General features: G+C 40.5%; 1 protein-coding gene across 1 annotated transcript in view; it reads right to left on the bottom strand.

Annotated features, from left to right (window-relative positions):
• The window catches only part of LOC141172912 (IgGFc-binding protein-like), a 211,850-nt gene that overhangs the window by 187,958 nt on the left and 853 nt on the right, over window positions 1–23,039 (bottom strand). The gene's annotated exons all lie outside the window — the stretch shown is intronic.

The following is a 23,039-nucleotide window of genomic DNA, read 5'->3' on the forward strand; positions in this document are numbered from 1 at the left end:
CTATTCCCCCTCTCTCCCCTATATAATAATACATGCTCATCTTAGCTATTCCCCCTCTCTCCCTTATATACATGCTCATCTTAGCTTTTCCCCCTCTCCCCTATATAATAATACATGCTCATCTTAGCTATTCCCCCTCTCCCCTATATAATAATACATGCTCATCTTAGCTATTCCCCCTCTCTCCCCCCATATAATAATACATGCTCATCTTAGCTATTCCCCCTCTCTCAATTATATACATGCTCATCTTAGCTTTTCCCCCTCTCCCATATATAATAATACATGCTCATCTTAGCTATTCCCCCTCTCCCCTATATAATAATACATGCTCATCTTAGCTATTCCCCCTCTCTCTCTTTTATAATAATACATGCTCATCTTAGCTATTCCCCCTCTCTCCCCTATATAATAATACATGCTCATCTTAGCTATTCCATATCTCTCCCCTATATAATAATACATGCTCATCTTAGCTATTCCCCCTCTCTCCCCTATATAATAATACATGCTCATCTTAGCTATTCCCCCTCTCTCTCTTTTATAATAATACATGCTCATCTTAGCTATTCCCCCTCTCTCCCTTATATACATGCTCATCTTAGCTATTCCCCCTCTCCCCTACATAATAATACATGCTCATCTTAGCTATTCCCCCTCTCCCCTATATAATAATACATGCTCATCTTAGCTATTCCTCCTCTCTCCACTATATAATAATATATGCTCATCTTAGCTATTCCTCCTCTATCCCCTATATAATAATACATGCTCATCTTAGCTATTCCCCCTCTCTCCCCTATATAACAATACATGCTCATCTTAGCTATTCCTCCTCTCTCCCCCCATATAATAATACATGCTCATCTTAGCTATTCCCCCTCTCTCTGTTTTATAATAATACATGCTCATCTTAGCTATTCTCCCTCTCTCCCCTATATAATAATACATGCTCATCTTAGCTATTCCCCCTCTCTCCCCTATATAATAATACATGCTCATCTTAGCTATTCCTCCTCTTTCCCCTATATAATAATACATACTCATCTTAGCTATTCCCCTTCTCCCCTATATAATAATACATGCTCATCTTAGCTATTCCTCCTCTCTCCCCTATATAATAATACATGCTCATCTTAGCTATTCCTCCTCTCTCCCCTATATAATAATACATGCTCATCTTAGCTATTCCCCCTCTCTCCCCTATATAATAATACATGCTCATCTTAGCTATTCCCGCTCTCTCCCCTATATAATAATACATGCTCATCTTAGCTATTCCCGCTCTCTCCCCTATATAATAATACATGCTCATCTTAGCTATTCCCCCTCTCCCCTATATAATAATACATGCTCATCTTAGCTATTCCCCCTCTCTCCCCTATATAATAATACATGCTCATCTTAGCTATTCTCCCTCTCTCCCCTATATAATAATACATGCTCATCTTAGCTATTCCCCCTCTCTCCCCTATATAATAATACATGCTCATCTTAGCTATTCCCCCTCTCCCCTATATAATAATACATGCTCATCTTAGCTATTCCCCCTCTCCCCTATATAATAATACATGCTCATCTTAGCTATGCCCCCTCTCTCCCCTATATAATAATACTTGCTCATCTTAACTATTACCCCTCTCCCCTATATAATAATACATGCTCATCTTAGCTATTCCCGCTCTCCCCTATATAATAATACATGCTCATCTTAGCTATTCCCCCTCTCTCCCCTATATAATAATACTTGCTCATCTTAGCTATTCCCCCTCTCCCCCTATATAATAATACATGCTCATCTTAGCTATTCCTCCTCTCTCCCCCCATATAATAATACATGCTTATCTTAGCTATTCCCCCTCTCTCCCCTATATACATGCTCATCTTAGCCATTCCCCATCTCCCTTATATAATAATACATGCTCATCTTAGCTATTCCCCCTCTCTCTGTTTTATAATAATACATGCTCATATTAGCTATTCTCCCTCTCTCCCCTATATAATAATACATGCTCATCTTAGCTATTCCCCCTCTCTCCCCTATATAATAATACATGCTCATCTTAGCTATTCCCCCTCTCCCCTATATAATAATACATGCTCATCTTAGCTATTCCTCCTCTCTCCCCTATATAATAATACATGATCATCTTAGCTATTCCTCCTCTCTCCCCTATATAATAATACATGCTCATCTTAGCTATTCCCCCTCTCTCCCCTATATAATAATACATGCTCATCTTAGCTATTCCCCCTCACTCCCTTATATACATGCTCATCTTAGCTTTTCCCCCTCTCCCCTATATAATAATACATGCTCATCTTAGCTATTCCCCCTCTCCCCTATATAATAATACATGCTCATCTTAGCTATTCCCCCTCTCTCCCCCCATATAATAATACTTGCTCATCTTAGCTATTCCCCCTCTCTCCCTTATATACATGCTCATCTTAGCTATTCCCCCTCTCTCTCTTTTATAATAATACATGCTCATCTTAGCTATTCCCCCTCTCTCCCCTATATAATAATACATGCTCATCTTAGCTATTCCTCCTCTCTCCCCTATATAATAATACATGCTCATCTTAGCTATTCCCCCTCTCTCCCCTATATAATAATACATGCTCATCTTAGCTATTCCCCCTCTCTCTCTTTTATAATAATACATGCTCATCTTAGCTATTCCCCCTCTCTCCCTTATATACATGCTCATCTTAGCTATTCCCCCTCTCCCCTATATAATAATACATGCTCATCTTAGCTATTCCCCCTCTCCCCTATATAATAATACATGCTCATCTTAGCTATTCCTCCTCTCTCCCCTATATAATAATACATGCTCATCTTAGCTATTCCTCCTCTCTCCCCTATATAATAATACATGCTCATCTTAGCTATTCCCCCTCTCTCCCCTATATAACAATACATGCTCATCTTAGCTATTCCTCCTCTCCCCCCCATATAATAATACATGCTCATCTTAGCTATTCCCCCTCTCTCCCTTATATACATGCTCATCTTAGCTATTCCCTCTCTCCCCTATATAATAATACATGCTCATCTTAGCTATTCCCTCTCTCTCCCGTATATAATAATACATGCTGATCTTAGCTATTCCCCCTCTCCCCTATATAATAATACATGCTCATCTTAGCTATTCCTCCTCTCTCCCCTATATAATAATACATGCTCATCTTAGCTATTCCTCCTCTCTCCCCCCATATAATAATACATGCTTATGTTAGCTATTCCCCCTCTCTCCCCTATATACATGCTCATCTTAGCCATTCCCCATCTCCCTTATATAATAATACATGCTCATCTTAGCTATTCCCCCTCTCTCTGTTTTATAATAATACATGCTCATCTTAGCTATTCTCCCTCTCTCCCCTATATAATAATACATGCTCATCTTAGCTATTCCCCCTCTCTCCCCTATATAATAATACATGCTCATCTTAGCTATTCCCCCTCACTCCCTTATATACATGCTCATCTTAGCTTTTCCCCCTCTCCCCTATATAATAATACATGCTCATCTTAGCTATTCCCCCTCTCCCCTATATAATAATACATGCTCATCTTAGCTATTCCCCCTCTCTCCCCCCATATAATAATACTTGCTCATCTTAGCTATTCCCCCTCTCTCCCTTATATACATGCTCATCTTAGCTATTCCCCCTCTCTCTCTTTTATAATAATACATGCTCATCTTAGCTATTCCCCCTCTCTCCCCTATATAATAATACATGCTCATCTTAGCTATTCCTCCTCTCTCCCCTATATAATAATACATGCTCATCTTAGCTATTCCCCCTCTCTCCCCTATATAATAATACATGCTCATCTTAGCTATTCCCCCTCTCTCTCTTTTATAATAATACATGCTCATCTTAGCTATTCCCCCTCTCTCCCTTATATACATGCTCATCTTAGCTATTCCCCCTCTCCCCTATATAATAATACATGCTCATCTTAGCTATTCCCCCTCTCCCCTATATAATAATACATGCTCATCTTAGCTATTCCTCCTCTCTCCCCTATATAATAATACATGCTCATCTTAGCTATTCCTCCTCTCTCCCCTATATAATAATACATGCTCATCTTAGCTATTCCCCCTCTCTCCCCTATATAACAATACATGCTCATCTTAGCTATTCCTCCTCTCCCCCCCATATAATAATACATGCTCATCTTAGCTATTCCCCCTCTCTCCCTTATATACATGCTCATCTTAGCTATTCCCTCTCTCCCCTATATAATAATACATGCTCATCTTAGCTATTCCCTCTCTCTCCCGTATATAATAATACATGCTGATCTTAGCTATTCCCCCTCTCCCCTATATAATAATACATGCTCATCTTAGCTATTCCTCCTCTCTCCCCTATATAATAATACATGCTCATCTTAGCTATTCCTCCTCTCTCCCCCCATATAATAATACATGCTTATGTTAGCTATTCCCCCTCTCTCCCCTATATACATGCTCATCTTAGCCATTCCCCATCTCCCTTATATAATAATACATGCTCATCTTAGCTATTCCCCCTCTCTCTGTTTTATAATAATACATGCTCATCTTAGCTATTCTCCCTCTCTCCCCTATATAATAATACATGCTCATCTTAGCTATTCCCCCTCTCTCCCCTATATAATAATACATGCTCATCTTAGCTATTCCTCCTCTTTCCCCTATATAATAATACATACTCATCTTACCTATTCCCCCTCTGTCTCTTATATAATAATACATGCTCATCTTAGCTATTCCCCCTCTCTCCCCTATATAATAATACATGCTTATCTTAGCTATTCCCCCTCTCTCCCCTATATAACAATACATGCTCATCTTAGCTATTCCCCCTCTCTGACTTATATAATAATACATGCTCATCTTAGCTATTCCCCCTCTCTCTCTTATATAATAATACATGCTCATCTTAGCTATTCCCCCTCTCTCTCCTATATAATAATACATGATCATCTTAGCTATTCCCCCTCTCTCCCCTATATATTATTACATGCTCATCTTAGCTATTCCTCCTCTCTCCCCTATATAATAATACATGCTCATCTTAGCTATTCCTCCTCTCTCCCCTATATAATAATACATGCTCATCTTAGCTATTCCCCCTCTCTCTCTTATAATGCATGCTCATCTTAGCTATTCCTCCTCTCTCCCCTATATAATAATACATGCTCATCTTAGCTATTCCTCCTGTCTCCCCTATATAATAATACATGCTCATCTTAGCTATTCCTCCTCTCTCCCCTATATAATAATACATGCTCATCTTAGCTATTCCTCCTCTCTCCCCTATATAATAATACATGCTCATCTTAGCTATTCCCCCTCTCTCCCCTATATAATAATACATGCTCATCTTAGCTATTCCTCCTCTCTCCCCCCATATAATAATACATGCTCATCTTAGCTATTCCCCCTCTCTCCCTTATATACATGCTCATCTTAGCTATTCCCTCTCTCCCCTATATAATAATACATGCTCATCTTAGCTATTCACCCTCTCTCCCGTATATAATAATACATGCTCATCTTAGCTATTCCCCCTCTCCCCTATATAATAATACATGCTCATCTTAGCTATTCCTCCTCTCTCCCCTATATAATAATACATGCTCATCTTAGCTATTCTTCCTCTCTCCCCCCATATAATAATACATGCTTATCTTAGCTATTCCCCCTCTCTCCCCTATATACATGCTCATCTTAGCTATTCCCCATCTCCCTTATGTAATAATACATGCTCATCTTAGCTATTTCCCCTCTCTCTGTTTTATAATAATACATGCTCATCTTAGCTATTCTCCCTCTCTCCCCTATATAATAATACATGCTCATCTTAGCTATTCCCCCTCTCTCCCCTATATAATAATACATGCTCATCTTAGCTATTCCTCCTCTTTCCCCTATATAATAATACATACTCATCTTAGCTATTCCCCCTCTCTCTCTTATATAATAATACATGCTCATCTTAGCTATTCCCCCTCTCTCCCCTATATAATAATACATGCTTATCTTAGCTATTCCCCCTCTCTTCCCTATATAACAATACATGCTCATCTTAGCTATTCCCCCTCTCTCTCTTATATAATAATACATGCTCATCTTAGCTATTCCCCCTCTCTCTCTTATATAATAATACATGCTCATCTTAGCTATTCCCCCTCTCTCTCCTATATTATAATACATGCTCATCTTAGCTATTCCCCCTCTCTCCCCTATATAATAATACATGCTCATCTTAGCTATTCCCCCTCTCTCCCCTATATAATAATACATGCTCATCTTAGCTATTCCCCCTCTCTCTCCTATATAATAATACATGCTCATCTTAGCTATTCCCCCTCTCTCCCCTATATAATAATACATGCTCATCTTAGCTATTCCTCCTCTCTCCCCTATATAATAATACATGCTCATCTTAGCTATTCCTCCTGTCTCCCCTATATAATAATACATGCTCATCTTAGCTATTCCCCCTCTGTCTCTTATATAATAATGCATGCTCATCTTAGCTATTCTCCCTCTCTCTTTTATAATAATACATGCTCATCTTAGCTATTCCCCCTCTCTCTCCTATATAATAATACATGCTCATCTTAGCTATTCCCCCTCTCTCTCCTATATAATAGTACATGCTCATCTTAGCTATTCCCCCTCTCTCTCTTATATAATAATACATGCTCATCTTAGCTATTCCCCCTCTTCCCTATATAATAATACATGCTCATCTTAGCTATTCCCCCTCTCTCTCCTATATAATAATACATGCTCATCTTAGCTATTCCCCCTCTCTCTCTTATATAATAATACATGCTCATCTTAGCTATTCCCCCTCTCTCTCTTATATAATAATACATGCTCATCTTAGCTATTCCCCCTCTCTCTCCTACATTATAATACATGCTCATTTTAGCTATTCCCCCTCTCTCCCCTATATAATAATACATGCTCATCTTAGCTATTCCCCCTCTCTCTCCTATATAATAATACATGCTCATCTTAGCTATTCCCCCTCTCTCTCCTATATAATAATACATGCTCATCTTAGCTATTCCCCCTCTCTCTCTTATATAATAATACATGCTCATCTTAGCTATTCCCCCTCTCTTCCCTATATAATAATACATGCTCATCTTAGCTATTCCCCCTCTCTCTCCTATATAATAATACATGCTCATCTTAGCTATTCCCCCTCTCTCTCTTTTATAATAATACATGCTCATCTTAGCTATTCCCCCTCTTCCCTATATAATAATACATGCTCACCTTAGCTATTCCCCCTCTCTCTCCTATATAATAATACATGCTTATCTTAGCTATTCCCCCTCTCTCTCTTATATAATAATACATGCTCATCTTTCTATTCCCCCTCTCTTCCCTATATAATAATACATGCTCATCTTAGCTATTCCCCCTCTCTCTCCTATATAATAATACATGCTCATCTTAGCTATTCCCCCTCTCTCTCTTTTATAATAATACATGCTCATCTTAGCTATTCCCCCTCTCTCCCCAATATAATAATGCATGCTCATCTTAGCTATTCCTCCTCTCTCTCTTATATAATAATACATGCTCATCTTAGCTATTCCCCCTCTCTCTCTTTTATAATAATACATGTTCATCTTAGCTATTCCTCCTCTCTCTTTTATAATAATACATGCTCATCTTATCTATTCCTCCTCTCTCCCCTATATAATAATACATGCTCATCTTAGCTATTCCTCCTCTCTCCCCTATATAATAATACTTGCTCATCTTAGCTATTCCTCCTCTCTCCCCTATATAATAATGCATGCTCATCTTAGCTATTCCCCCTCTCTCTCCTATATAATAATACATGCTCATCTTAGCTATTCCTCCTCTCTCTTTTATAATAATGCTTGCTCATCTTAGCTATTCCTCCTCTCTCCCCTATATAATAATACATGCTCATCTTAGCTATTCCCCCTCTCTCCCCTATATAATAATACATGCTCATCTTAGCTATTCCCCCTCTCTCTCCTATATAATAATACATGCTCAGCTTAGCTATTCCTCCTCTCTCCCCTATATAATAATACATGCTCATCTTAGCTATTCCTCCTCTCTCCCCTATACAATAATGCATGCTCATCTTAGCTATTCCTCCTCTCTCCCCTATATAATAATACATGCTCATCTTAGCTATTCCCCCTCTTTCTCCTATATAGTAATACATGCTCATCTTAGCTATTCCCCCTCTCCCCTATATAATAATACATGCTCATCTTAGCTATTCCTCCTCTCTCCCCTATATAATAATGCATGCTCATCTTAGCTATTCCCCTTCTCTCTCCTATATAATAATACATGCTCATCTTAGCTATTCCTCCTCTCTCTTTTATAATAATGCATGCTCATCTTAGCTATTCCTCCTCTCTCCCCTATATAATAATACATGCTCATCTTAGCTATTCCCCCTCTTTCTCCTATATAATAATACATGCTCATCTTAGCTATTCCCCCTCTCCCCTATATAATAATACATGCTCATCTTAGCTATTCCTCCTGTCTCCCCTATATAATAATGCATGCTCATCTTAGCTATTCCCCTTCTCTCTCCTATATAATAATACATGCTCATCTTAGCTATTCCTCCTCTCTCTTTTATAATAATGCATGCTCATCTTAGCTATTCCTCCTCTCTCCTCTATATAATAATACATGCTCATCTTAGCTATTCCCCCTCTCCCCTATATAATAATGCATGCTCATCTTAGCTATTCCCCCTCTCTTCCCTATATAATAATACATGCTCATCTTAGCTATTCCCCCTCTCCCCTTTATAATAATACATGCTCATCTTAGCTATTCCCCCTCTCCCCTATATAATAATACATGCTCATCTTAGCTATTCCTCCTCTCTCCCCTATATAATAATGCATGCTCATCTTAGCTATTCCCCTTCTCTCTCCTATATAATAATACATGCTCATCTTAGCTATTCCTCCTCTCTCCCCTATATAATAATACATGCTCATCTTAGCTATTCCCCCTCTTTCTCCTATATAATAATACATGCTCATCTTAGCTATTCCCCCTCTCCCCTATATAATAATACATGCTCATCTTAGCTATTCCTCCTCTCCCCTATATAATAATACATGCTCATCTTAGCTATTCCCCTTCTCTCTCCTATATAATAATACATGCTCATCTTAGCTATTCCTCCTCTCTCTTTTATAATAATGCATGCTCATCTTAGCTATTCCTCCTCTCTCCCCTATATAATAATACATGCTCATCTTAGCTATTCCCCCTCTCCCCTATATAATAATGCATGCTCTTCTTAGCTATTCCCCTTCTCTCTCTTATATAATAATACATGCTCATCTTAGCTATTCCTCCTCTCTCTTTTATAATAATGCATGCTCATCTTAGCTATTCCTCCTCTCTCCCCTATATAATAATACATGCTCATCTTAGCTATTCCCCCTCTCCCCTATATAATAATACATGCTCATCTTTGCTATTCCCCCTCTCTTCCCTATATAATAATACATGCTCATCTTAGCTATTCCCCCTCTCCCCTATATAATAATACATGCTCATCTTAGCTATTTCTCCTCTCTCTACAATATACCTGCATGCTTGCCTCACAGCTATTCCTTTTAATCACACTAAGCTTAGCTGACAGCTATTACCCGCATGCTCATCTCAGAGCTCTCCCTGCAGAGTCCCCCTATATACAGGTGCATCTCACTAAATTAGAATATCATCAAAAAGTTAATTTATTTCAGTTCTTCAATACAAAAAGTGAAACTCCTATATTATATAGAATCATTACACACAGAGGGATCTATTATATAGAGTCATTACACACAGAGAGATCTATTATATAGAGTCATTACACACAGAGCGATCTATTTCATGTGTTTATTTCTGTTAATGTTGATGATTATGGCTTACAGCCAATGAAAACACAAAAGTCATTATCTCAGTAAATTAGAATAATTAACAAAAAACACCTACAAAGGCTTCCTAAGCGTTTAAAAAGGTCCATTAATCTGTTTCAGTAGGCTCCACAATTATGGGGAAGACTGCTGACTTGACGATGAGAGACCCCAGACCCAACAATGCAGACGAGCTGAAGGCTGCTATCACAGCAACCTGGGCTTCTATAACACCTCGGCAGGGCCACAGGCTGATCGCCTCCATGCCACATTGCCGCATTGATGCAGTAATTGATGCACAAGGAGCCCGACCAAGTATTGAGGGCATTTACTGAACATACATTTCAGTAGGACATTTAGGATTTTAAAAACATTTTTCAAGCTGTTGCTATAAAGTATTCTAATTTACTGAGATAATGACTTTTGTGTTTTCATTAGCTGTAAGCCATAACCATCTACATTAACAGAAATAAACACGTGAAATAGATCACTCTCTTTGTAATGATTCTATATAATAGATCCCTCTGTGTGTAACTGCTCTATATAATAGATCCCTCTGTGTGTAATGACTCTATATAATAGATCCCTCTGTGTGTAATGACTCTATATAATAGATCCCTCTGTGTGTAATGACTCTATATAATAGATCCCTCTGTGTGTAATGTCTCTATATAATAGATCCCTGTGTGTAATGACTCTATATAATAGATCCCTCTGTGTGTAATGACTCTATATAATAGATCCCTCTGTGTGTAATGACTCTATATAATAGATCCCTCTGTGTGTAATGTCTCTATATAATAGATCCCTCTGTGTGTAATGACTCTATATAATAGATCCCTCTGTGTGTAATGTCTCTATATAATAGATCCCTCTGTGTGTAATGACTCTATATAATAGATCCCTCTGCGTGTAATGACTCTATATAATAGATCGCTCTGTGTGTAATGACTCTATATAATAGATCCCTCTGCGTGTAATGTCTCTATTTAATAGATCCCTCTGTGTGTAATGACTAGAGATGAGCGGTGTTCGACTAGAACTGTTCGCCAATCTCAAATTCGAGCTGTTTTGGGCGGTGTTCGAGTTGTTCGACGAACCCAAACGATTTGCAAAAAATTCGGCTGTTCGAGGTTATGTTCGATAACTGTTCGTGCACCAAAAGCGTGTCCTGCATGTCTGGTGCTATTTAGAGCACCAATCATGCAGGGATTGTCTGCCACTCACTGTAATGCCACAGCCATGGTGGTTGTGGCATTACAGTGATTGCCCAAATCGATGGGAACATGAAAAGCCGGCAATTCAGCAGCGGTATACACCTGTACCCGACAATTTAGAACCGAAAGAATAGAGCATCACACATAGATTAGATAGATATAAACATGTCAGCCACATATATACGAAGTACAGTGAAAGTGCTGCTTACTGTACTTGTCATTTAGCGTAAAGGATTTATCAAAAAAAATAATAGTGTTTTCATGCACCGTCTCTTTAAAAAAGCCGGCTGGCAATTCAGCATCTGTACCCAACAATTTATAACAGACAGAATAGAGCTTCACACATAGATTAGATAGATAGAAACATGTCAGTCACATATATATGAAGTACAGTGATAGTGTTGGTTACTGTACTTGTCATTTAGTATTAAAATAAAGGATTTATTATTAAAAAAATTGGCGTGGGGTTCCCCTTAATTTTAGGCTCTAGCGGAGGTTAAGCAGACGGCTGGGGCAGATGTTTGAAGCCTGGGAAGGGGGTAATACCCACGGAGCTTCCCAGGCTACTAATATCAGCCCCCAGCTGAATACATAACCTTTACTAGCTATTAAAATGGGGGACCCCCCAAAAAAAATGACGTGGGGTCCCCCCTAATTTAATAGCTAGCAAAGGCTAGGCAGACAGCTGGGGGCTGATATTAATAGCCCAGGAAGGGTTCCATGAATATTGGCCCCCTCCCAGGCTAGAAACACCAGCCGTCAGCCGCCCCAGAAATGGCGCATTCATAGGATGCGCCAATTCTGGCACTTAGCCTCGCTCTTCCACGCTGCCCTGTAGCGGTGGCAGGGGGTAATAGGGTTGGGGTTGATGTCAGCTTATAATGCCAGCTGACATCAAGCCCAGGTTAGTAATGGAGAGGCGTCTATAAGACACCCCCATTACTAACCCCATAGTCAAAGTTAAAAAAAACACAAACACCCAGAATAAAGTCCTTTAATTGAAATAAAGACACAATCCTTTATTGTTCTAAATTAAACCATACTTACCGTCACGCCCATTCCAGCTGAAGCCAACGATCTCCTGCAATAAAAGAAAAATAATAAAGCAACCTCATCCTTACCTTTCCATGGTTCCCACGACAGCTTCAGCTCTGCTACATCGAGATGACAGGCTGGACCGCAGCAGAACGCTGCCATCCAGCCTCTCATCCCGCAGACACTGAGAAGCGCAGGCTTGCATGTGCTGCTCAGCGTCTCTCTGTGACGACATCCAGATGAGCCGAGTTCATGTCCAATGAACTCGGCTCACCTCATGCACGTCACTGACAGCGTGGGAAAATTCTCACGCTGAAGCGGTGAGTGCAGGAGAATTCTCCCACGCTGTCAGTGACGTGCATAAGGTGAGCTCATGTCCAATGAACTCAGCTCACCTCCTGCACGTCACTGACAGCGTGGGAGAATTCTCCTGCACTCAGCGCTTCAGCGTGAGAATTCTCCCACGCTGAAGCGCTGAGTGCAGGAGAATTTTCCCACGCTGTCAGTGACGTGCATAAGGTGAGCTCATGTCCAATGAACTCAGCTCACCTCCTGCACGTCATTGACAGCGTGGGAGAATTCTCCTGCACTCAGCGCTTCAGTGTGAGAATTCTCCCACGCTGAAGCGCTGAGTGCAGGAGAATTTTCCCACGCTGTCAGTGACGTGCATGAGGTGAGCCGAGTTCATTGGACATTAACTCGGCTCATCTGGATGCCCTCACAGAGAGACACTGTGGAGCGCAAGCAAGCCTGCGCTTCTCAGTGTCTGCGGGATGACAGGCTGGATGGCAGCGTTCTGCTGCGGTCCAGCCTGTCATCTCGATGTAGCAGAGCTGAAGCTGTCATGGGAACCATGGAAAGGTAAGGATGATGTTGCTTTATTATTTTTCTTTTATTTCAGGAGATCGTTGGCTTCAGCTGGAATGGGCGTGATGGTAAGTATGGTTTAATTTAGAACAATAAAGAATTGTGTGTTTATTTCAATTAAAGGACTTTATTCTGGGTGTTGTGTTTTTTTTAAATACTTTACTAGAAATTCATGGTGGTCATGTCTAATATTGGCGTGACCCCATGAATTTCGGGCTTAGGGCCAGCTGATAATGCCAAGCTGGCCCTAACCCCTTTATTACCCAGTGAGCCACCGCATCAGGGCCCTGGATGAGTTGGGTACAGCGCCAGAAGATGGCGCTTCTATGAACGCGCCATTTTCCGGGGTGGCTGCGGACTGCAATTTGCAGCGGGGGTGGCCCAGAAAGCTTGGGCCTCCCTGCGCTGCGGATTCCAGCCCCCAGCTGCCTAGTTGTACCTGGCTGGACACAAAAACAGGGCAAAGCCCCACGTCAATTTTCTTTAAATTATTTCATGAAATAATTAAGAAAAAAAGGGCTTCCCTATATTGTTGTGTCCGGCCAGGTACAAATAGGCAGCTGGTGGTTGGGGGCAGCCCGTTCCTGCCTGCTGTACCTGGCTGGACACAAATATAGTGCGAAGCCCCACGTCAATTTTTTTTAAATTATTTCATGAATTTCCTGAAATAATTTAAAAAAATTGAAGTGGGGCTTCGCACTATATTTGTGTCCAGCCAGGTACAGCAGGCAGGAACGGGCTGCCCCCATCCACCAGCTGCCTATTTGTACCTGGCCGGACACAACAATATAGGGAAGCCCTTTTTTTCTTAATTATTTCATGAAGTTCATGAAATAATTAAAAAAAATTGAAGTGGGGCTTTGCACTATATTTGTGTCCAGCCAGGTACAGCAGGCAGGAACGGGCTGCCCCCAACCACCAGCTGCCTATTTGTACCTGGCCGGACACAACAATATAGGGAAGCCCTTTTTTTCTTAATTATTTCATGAATTTCATGAAATAATTAAAAAAAAAGTACGTGGGGCTTCGCCCTATTTTTGTGTCCAGCCAGGTACAACTAGGCAGCTGGGGGCTGGAATCTGCAGCGCAGGGAGGCCCAAGCTTTCTGGGCCCCCCCCCCGCTACAAATTGCAGTCCGCAGCCACCCCGGAAAATGGCGCGTTCATAGAAGCGCCATCTTCTGGCGCTGTACCCAACTCATCCAGGGCCCTGGTGCGGTGGCTCACTGGGTAATAAAGGGGTTAGGGCCAGCTTGGTATTATCAGCTGGCCCCAAGCCCAAAATTCATGGGGTCACGCCAGTATTAGACATGACCGCCATGAATTTCTAGTAAAGTATTTAAAAAAAACACAACACCCAGAATAAAGTCCTTTAATTGAAATAAAGACACAATTCTTTATTGTTCTAAATTAAACCATACTTACCATCACACCCATTCCAGCTGAAGCCAACGATCTCCTGCAATAAAAGAAAAATAATAAACCAACCTCATCCTTACCTTTCCATGGTTCCCACGACAGCTTCAGCTCTGCTACATCGAGATGACTGGCTGGACCGCAGCAGAACGCTGCCATCCAGTCTGTCATCCCGCAGACACTGAGAAGCGCAGGCATGCTTGCGCTCCTCACTGTCTCGCTGTGACGGCATCCAGATGAGCCGAGGTCATGTCCAATGAACTCGTCTCACCTCATGAACGTCACTGACAGCGTGGGAAAATTCTCACGCTGAAGTGCTGAGTGCAGGAGAATTCTCCCACGCTGTCAGTGATGTGCATGAGGTGAGCTCATGTCCAATGAACTCAGCTCACCTCCTGCACGTCACTGACAGCGTGGGAAAATTCTCCTGCAATCAGCGCTTCAGCGTGAGAATTTTCCCACGCTGTCAGTGACGTGCATGAGGTGAGCCGAGTTCATTGGACATGAACTCGGCTCATCTGGATGCCGTCACAGAGAGACGCTGAGCAGCGCAAGCAAGCCTGAGCTTCTCAGTGTCTGCGGGATGACAGGCTGGATGGCAGCGTTCTGCTGCGGTCCAGACTGTCATCTCGATGTAGCAGAGCTGAAGCTGTCGTGGGAACCATGGAAAGGTAAGGATGAGGTTGCTTTATTATTTTTCTTTTATTGCAGGAGATCGTTGGCTTCAGCTGGAATGGGCGTGATGGTAAGTATGGTTTAATTTAGAACAATAAAGGATTGTGTCTTTATTTCAATTAAAGGACTTTATTCTGGGTGTTTGTGTTTTTTTTAACTTTGACTATGGGGTTAGTAATGGGGGTGTCTTATAGACGCCTCTCCATTACTAACCTGGGCTTGATGTCAGCTGGCATTATAAGCTGACATCAACCCCAACCCTATTACCCCCTGCCACCGCACCAGGGCAGCGTGGAAGAGCGAGGCTAAGTGCCAGAATTGGCGCATCCTATGAATGCGCCATTTCTGGGGCGGCTGACGGCTGGTGTTTCTAGCCTGGGAGGGGGCCAATATTCATGGCTCCCTTCCTGGGCTATTAATATCAGCCCCCAGCTGTCTGCCTAGCCTTTGCTAGCTATTAAATTAGGGGGGACCCCACGTCATTTTTTTTGGGGGGTCCCCTATTTTAATAGCTAGTAAAGGCTATGTATTCAGCTGGGGGCTGATATTAGTAGCCTGGGAAGCTCCGTGGGTATTACCCCCTTCCCAGGCTTCAAACATCTGCCCCAGCCGTCTGCTTAACCTCCGCTAGAGCCTAAAATTAAGGGGAACCCCACGCCAATTTTTTTAATAATAAATCCTTTATTTTAATACTAAATGACAAGTACAGTAACCAACACTATCACTGTACTTCATATATATGTGACTGACATGTTTCTATCTATCTAATCTATGTGTGAAGCTCTATTCTGTCTGTTCTAAATTGTCGGGTACCGCTGCTGAATTGCCGGCCGGCTTTTTTAAAGAGACAGTGCATGAAAACACTATTATTTTTTTAAATAAATCCTTTACACTAAATGACATGTACAGTAAGCAACACTATCACTGTACTTATTATATATGTGACTGACATGTTTCTATCTATCTAATCTATGTGTGAAGCTCTATTCTTTCTGTTCTAAATTGTCGGGTACAGATGCTGAATTGCCGGCCGGCTTTTTTAAAGAGACGGTGCATGAAAACACTAATATTTTTTTTAATAAATCCTTTACACTAAATGACAAGTGCAGTAACCAACACTGTCACTGTGCTTCTTATATGTGTGACTGACATGTTTCTATCTATCTAATCTATGTGTGATGCTCTATTCCTTCTTGTCTAAATTGTCGGGTACCGGTGTATGCCGCTGCTGAATTTGCCGGCCGGCTTTTTTAAAGAGAGTGTCTTCTGAGCAGTTTGTCAGCTTTTGGACACCTTTGCAGGTGTTTTCTATGTGTTTCTATGTGTTTTTGTTTGCCTGCTATTGGTTTTAACGGTGTTCGACGGTGTTCTAAGGTGTTCGACGAACAGTTCGACGAACAGTTCCTCGAACATCCCGGTGTTCGACGAACCGAACCGAACCCGAACACTACGGGGGTGGCTCAACACTAGTAATGACTCTATATAATAGATCACTCTGTGTGTAATGACTCTATATAATAGATCCCTCTGTGTGTAATGACTCTATATAATAGATCACTCTGTGTGTAATGACTCTATATAATAGATCCCTCTGTGTGTAATGACTCTATATAATAGATCCCTCTGTGTGTAATGACTCTATATAATAGACCCCTCTGTGTGTAATGACTCTATATAATAGATCCCTCTGTGTGTAATGACTCTATATAATAGATCCCTCTGTGTGTAATGACTCTATATAATAGATCACTCTGTGTGTAATGACTCTATATAATAGATCCCTCTGTGTGTAATCACTATATATAATAGATCACTCTGTGTGTAATGTCTCTATATAATAGATCCCTCTGTGTGTAATGACTCTATATAATAGATCACTCTGTGTGTAATGTCTCTATATAATAGATCCCTCTGTGTGTAATGACTCTATATAATAGATCACTCTGTGTGTAATGACTCTATATAATAGATCACTCTGTGTGTAATGACTCTATATAATAGATCCCTCTGTGTGTAATGACTCTATATAATAGACCCCTCTGTGTGTAATGACTCTATATAATAGATCCCTCTGTGTGTAATGACTCTATATAATAGATCCCTCTGTGTGTAATGACTCTATATAATAGATCACTCTGTGTGTAATGACTCTATATAATAGATCCCTCTGTGTGTAATCACTATATATAATAGATCACTCTGTGTGTAATGTCTCTATATAATAGATCCCTCTGTGTGTAATGACTCTATATAATAGATCACTCTGTGTGTAATGTCTCTATATAATAGATCCCTCTGTGTGTAATGACTCTATATAATAGATCACTCTGTGTGTAATGACTCTATATAATAGATCCCTCTGTGTGTAATGACTCTATATAATAGATCCCTCTGTGTGTAATGACTCTATATAATAGATCCCTCTGTGTGTAATGACTCTATATAATAGATCACTCTGTGTGTAATGACTCTATATAATAGATCCCTCTGTGTGTAATCACTATATATAATAGATCACTCTGTGTGTAATGTCTCTATATAATAGATCCCTCTGTGTGTAATGACTCTATATAATAGATCACTCTGTGTGTAATGACTCTATATAATAGATCCCTCTGTGTGTAATGACTCTATATAATATAGGAGTGTCACTTTTTGTATTGAAGAACTGAAATAAATTAACTTTTTGATGATATTCTAATTTAATGAGATGCACCTGTACATACTCGTCTGTTAAACTAAACCTCCCCATATACAGTAAATACATGTTTGGTTGACATCTACTCCATATACTCAGCCATAATGCGAGCATGTATGGATATGGAGATCACGTCTTTTTCCCATATTGCTCATGAACACACAGCTCTGATGACAACATTTCCTGCTCTCAGTTGATAACTGTTCCTCCCATATACCCCATTGTCATGTACAATTGAAGGGTTATTCCCAAAATGACAAATTAGATAGTTACTGAACAGATTTACATAGTGGGGCTGAAAAAAGACTCATATAGTCACAGCTCTTACAGTAAAGAATCAGCTCCTGAGGTCAGCTATTCATATATTCAGTGCTCTTACAGTAAAGAATCAGCTCCTGAGGTCAGCTATTCATATAGTCACAGCTCTTACAGTAAAGAACCAGCTCCTGAGGTCAGCTATTCATATAGTCACAGCTCTTACAGTAAAGAACCAGCTCCTGAGGTCAGCTATTCATATAGTCACAGCTCTTACAGTAAAGAATGAGCTCCTGAGGTCAGCTATTCTTATAGTCACAGCTCTTAAAGTAAAGAATCAGCTCCTGAGGTCAGCTATTCATATAGTCAAAGCTCTTACAGTAAAGAATGAGCTCCTGAGGTCAGCTATTCTTATAGTCACAGCTCTTACAGTAAAGAATCCACTCCAGAGGTCAGCTATTCATATAGTTACAGCTCTTACAGTAAAGAATGAGCTCCTGAGGTCAGCTATTCTTATAGTCACAGCTCTTATAGTAAAGAATCAGCTCCTGAGGTCAGCTATTCATATAGTCACAGCTCTTACAGTAAAGAATCAGCCCCTGAGGTCAGCTATTCATATAGTCACAGCTCTTACAGTAAAGAACCAGCTCGTGAGGTCAGCTATTCATATAGTCACAGCTCTTATAGTAAAGAACCAGCTCCTGAGGTCAGCTATTCATATAGTCACAGCTCTTACAGTAAAGAATGAGCTCCTGAGGTCAGCTATTCATACAGTCACAGCTCTTACAGTAAAGAATGAGCTCCTGAGGTCAGCTATTCTTATAGTCACAGCTCTTATAGTAAAGAACCAGCTCCTGAGGTCAGCTATTCTTATAGTCACAGCTCTTACAGTAAAGAACCCACTCCAGAGGTCAGCTATTCTTATAGTCACAGCTCTTATAGTAAAGAATCAGCTCCTGAGGTCAGCTATTCATAGAGTCACAGCTCTTACAGAAAAGAACCAGCTCCTGAGGTCAGCTATTCATATAGTCACAGCTCTTACAGTAAAGAATGAGCTCCTGAGGTCAGCTATTCTTATAGTCCAGCTCTTATAGTAAAGAACCAGCTCCTGAGGTCAGCTATTCATATAGTCACAGCTCTTACAGTAAAGAATGAGCTCCTGAGGTCAGCTATTCTTATAGTCACAGCTCTTATAGCAAAGAACCAGCTCCTGAGGTCAGCTATTCATATAGTCACAGCTCTTACAGTAAAGAATGAGCTCCTGAGGTCAGCTATTCTTATAGTCACAGCTCTTACAGTAAAGAACCCACTCCAGAGGTCAGCTATTCAAATAGTCACAGCTCTTACAGTAAAGAATGAGCTCCTGAGGTCAGCTATTCTTATAGTGACAGCTCTTACAGTAAAGAACCCACTCCAGAGGTCAGCTATTCATATAGTCACAGCTCTTACAGTAAAGAATGAGCTCCTGAGGTCAGCTATTCATATAGTCACAGCTCTTACAGTAAAGAATGAGCTCCTGAGGTCAGCTATTCATATAGTCACAGCTCTTACAGTAAAGAATGAGCTCCTGAGGTCAGCTATTCATAGAGTCACAGCTCTTACAGAAAAGAACCAGCTCCTGAGGTCACCTATTCATATAGTCACAGCTCTTACAGTAAAGAATGAGCTCCTGAGGTCAGCTATTCTTATAGTCACAGCTCTTATAGTAAAGAACCAGCTCCTGAGGTCAGCTATTCATATAGTCACAGCTCTTACAGTAAAGAATGAGCTCCTGAGGTCAGCTATTCTTATAGTCACAGCTCTTACAGTAAAGAATGAGCTCCTGAGGTCAGCTATTCATATAGTCACAGCTCTTACAGTAAAGAACCCACTCCAGAGGTCAGCTATTCTTATAGTCACAGCTCTTACAGTAAATAATGAGCTCCTGAGGTCAGCTATTCTTATAGTCACAGCTCTTACAGTAAAGAACCCACTCCAGAGGTCAGCTATTCTTATAGTCACAGCTCTTACAGTAAAGAATGAGCTCCTGAGGTCAGCTATTCTTATAGTCACAGCTCTTATAGTAAAGAACCAGCTCCTGAGGTCAGCTATTCATATAGTCACAACTCTTATAGTAAAGAACCAGCTCCTGAGGTCAGCTATTCTTATAGTCACAGCTCTTAGAGTAAAGAACCAGCTCCTGAGGTCAGCTATTCATATAGTCACAGCTCTTATAGTAAAGAATCAGCTCCTGAGGTCAGCTATTCATATAGTCACAGCTCTTATAGTAAAGAATCAGCTCCTGAGGTCAGCTATTCTTATAGTCACAGCTCTTATAGTAAAGAACCAACTCCAGAGGTCAGCTATTCATATAGTCACAGCTCTTATAGTAAAGAACCAGCTCCTGAGGTCAGCTATTCATATAGTCACAGCTCTTACAGTAAAGAACCCACTCCAGAGGTCAGGCATTCTTATAGTCACCGCTCTTACAGTAAAGAATGAGCTCCTGAGGTCAGCTATTCTTATAGTCACAGCTCTTACAGTAAAGAACCCACTCCAGAGGTCAGCTATTCTTATAGTCACAGCTCTTACAGAAAAGAATGAGCTCCTGAGGTCAGCTATTCTTATAGTCACAGCTCTTATAGTAAAGAACCAGCTCCTGAGGTCAGCTATTCATATAGTCACAGCTCTTATAGTAAAGAACCAGCTCCTGAGGTCAGCTATTCTTATAGTCACAGCTCTTATAGTAAAGAACCAGCTCCTGAGGTCAGCTATTCATATAGTCACAGCTCTTATAGTAAAGAATCAGCTCCTGAGGTCAGCTATTCTTATAGTCACAGCTCTTATAGTAAAGAACCCACTCCAGAGGTCAGCTATTCTTATAGTCACAGCTCTTATAGTAAAGAACCAGCTCCTGAGGTCAGCTATTCATATAGTCACAGCTCTTACAGTAAAGAACCAGCTCCTGAGGTCAGCTATTCATATAGTCACAGCTCTTACAGTAAAGAACCAGCTCCTGAGGTCAGCTATTCATATAGTCACAGCTCTTATAGTAAAGAACCCACTCCAGAGGTCAGCTATTCATATAGTCACAGCTCTTATAGTAAAGAACCAGCTCCTGAGGTCAGCTATTCATATAGTCACAGCTCTTACAGTAAAGAACCAGCTCCTGAGGTCAGCTATTCATATAGTCACAGCTCTTACAGTAAAGAACCCACTCCAGAGGTCAGCTATTCATATAGTCACAGCTCTTACAGAAAAGAATGAGCTCCTGAGGTCAGCTATTCATATAGTCACAGCTCTTACAGTAAAGAACCCACTCCAGAGGTCAGCTATTCTTATAGTCACAGCTCTTACAGTAAAGAATGAGCTCCTGAGGTCAGCTATTCATATAGTCACAGCTCTTACAGTAAAGAATCAGCTCCTGAGGTCAGCTATTCATATAGTCACAGCTCTTACAGTAAAGAACCCACTCCAGAGGTCAGCTATTCATATAGTCACAGCTCTTATAGTAAAGAACCCACTCCAGAGGTCAGCTATTCATATAGTCACAGCTCTTATAGTAAAGAACCAGCTCCTGAGGTCAGCTATTCATATAGTCACAGCTCTTACAGTAAAGAACCAGCTCCTGAGGTCAGCTATTCATATAGTCACAGCTCTTACAGTAAAGAACCCACTCCAGAGGTCAGCTATTCATATAGTCACAGCTCTTACAGTAAAGAATGAGCTCCTGAGGTCAGCTATTCATATAGTCACAGCTCTTACAGTAAAGAACCCACTCCAGGGGTCAGCTATTCTTATAGTCACAGCTCTTACAGTAAAGAATGAGCTCCTGAGGTCAGCTATTCATATAGTCACAGCTCTTACAGTAAATAACCAGCTCCTGAGGTCAGCTATTCATATAGTCAGCACTCTTACTGTAAAGAACCAGCTCCTGAGGTCAGCTATTCTTATAGTCACAGCTCTTACAGTAAAGAATGAGCTCCTGAGGTCAACTATTCATATAGTCACAGCTCTTACAGTAAAGAATCAGCTCCTGAGGTCAGCTATTCATATAGTCACAGCTCTTACAGTAAAGAATGAGCTCCTGAGGTCAACTATTCATATAGTCACAGCTCTTACAGTAAAGAATCAGCTCCTGAGGTCAGCAATTCATATAGTCAGCACTCTTACTGTAAAGAACCAGCTCCTGAGGTCAGCTATTCATATAGTCAGTGCTCTTACTGTTAAGAATCAGCTCCTGGTAATCCATGTACTATATGAATATGTAATTTACCAACGTTCCTATTCTTTTAGAAAAACATCGATTGAGATTAGTCGGATTTCTACAACATTTTTGGTTACAATTTTGCTGATTTTCTATAATAATAAAATTAAGTCAAGATGTGCAGCAAACGGCATATGAAATCCAGACTAAGCCGAGAAGATAAGAAATAGCAAGAAAAGGGAGAGTTTAGTTACAGTGTTTCTACTATTTTGCTTTATTTCTACTCATATTTTTTAGAATGTTATTATTTCCTATGAATATTATTAGGTCATTAGTATACGGTATATAATATGATTTATCGTCACTGTGGCTATGTACTTTGGTGCCATACTGACTCTTTGTGCCATTTATGGTGGCTTCTTAGAAGCAATGATTTCTTACTTCACCCCTGAGGAAGCCGCCATAAGCGGCGATACGTGCGGACATATTTCTTTTTTCCCTCCCGCCTTTCTGCTGACCACAGCTGTATTTATTGTGAGATCTTTTCCACGATCTTATAACTTATTTTTGTATCTTCCAACACATAAATAAATAAATATGGAGTATGGAGACAATGGGGAAGGTTTTCCCTTACAATGTATAATAAAAGGCTGAAATGTCTCCTGTTTCTTGATGGTTGAATGATTGATCCGATTGTTACATTGTTTCCTGATAGAGAAACATTGAAGTCACAGATTAA

Source organism: Phyllobates terribilis, unplaced genomic scaffold (assembly GCF_046119375.1).
Source record: "Phyllobates terribilis strain yellow unplaced genomic scaffold, ASM4611937v1 Scaffold_12__6_contigs__length_324123572, whole genome shotgun sequence".
NCBI classification, from domain to species: domain Eukaryota; kingdom Metazoa; phylum Chordata; class Amphibia; order Anura; family Dendrobatidae; genus Phyllobates; species Phyllobates terribilis.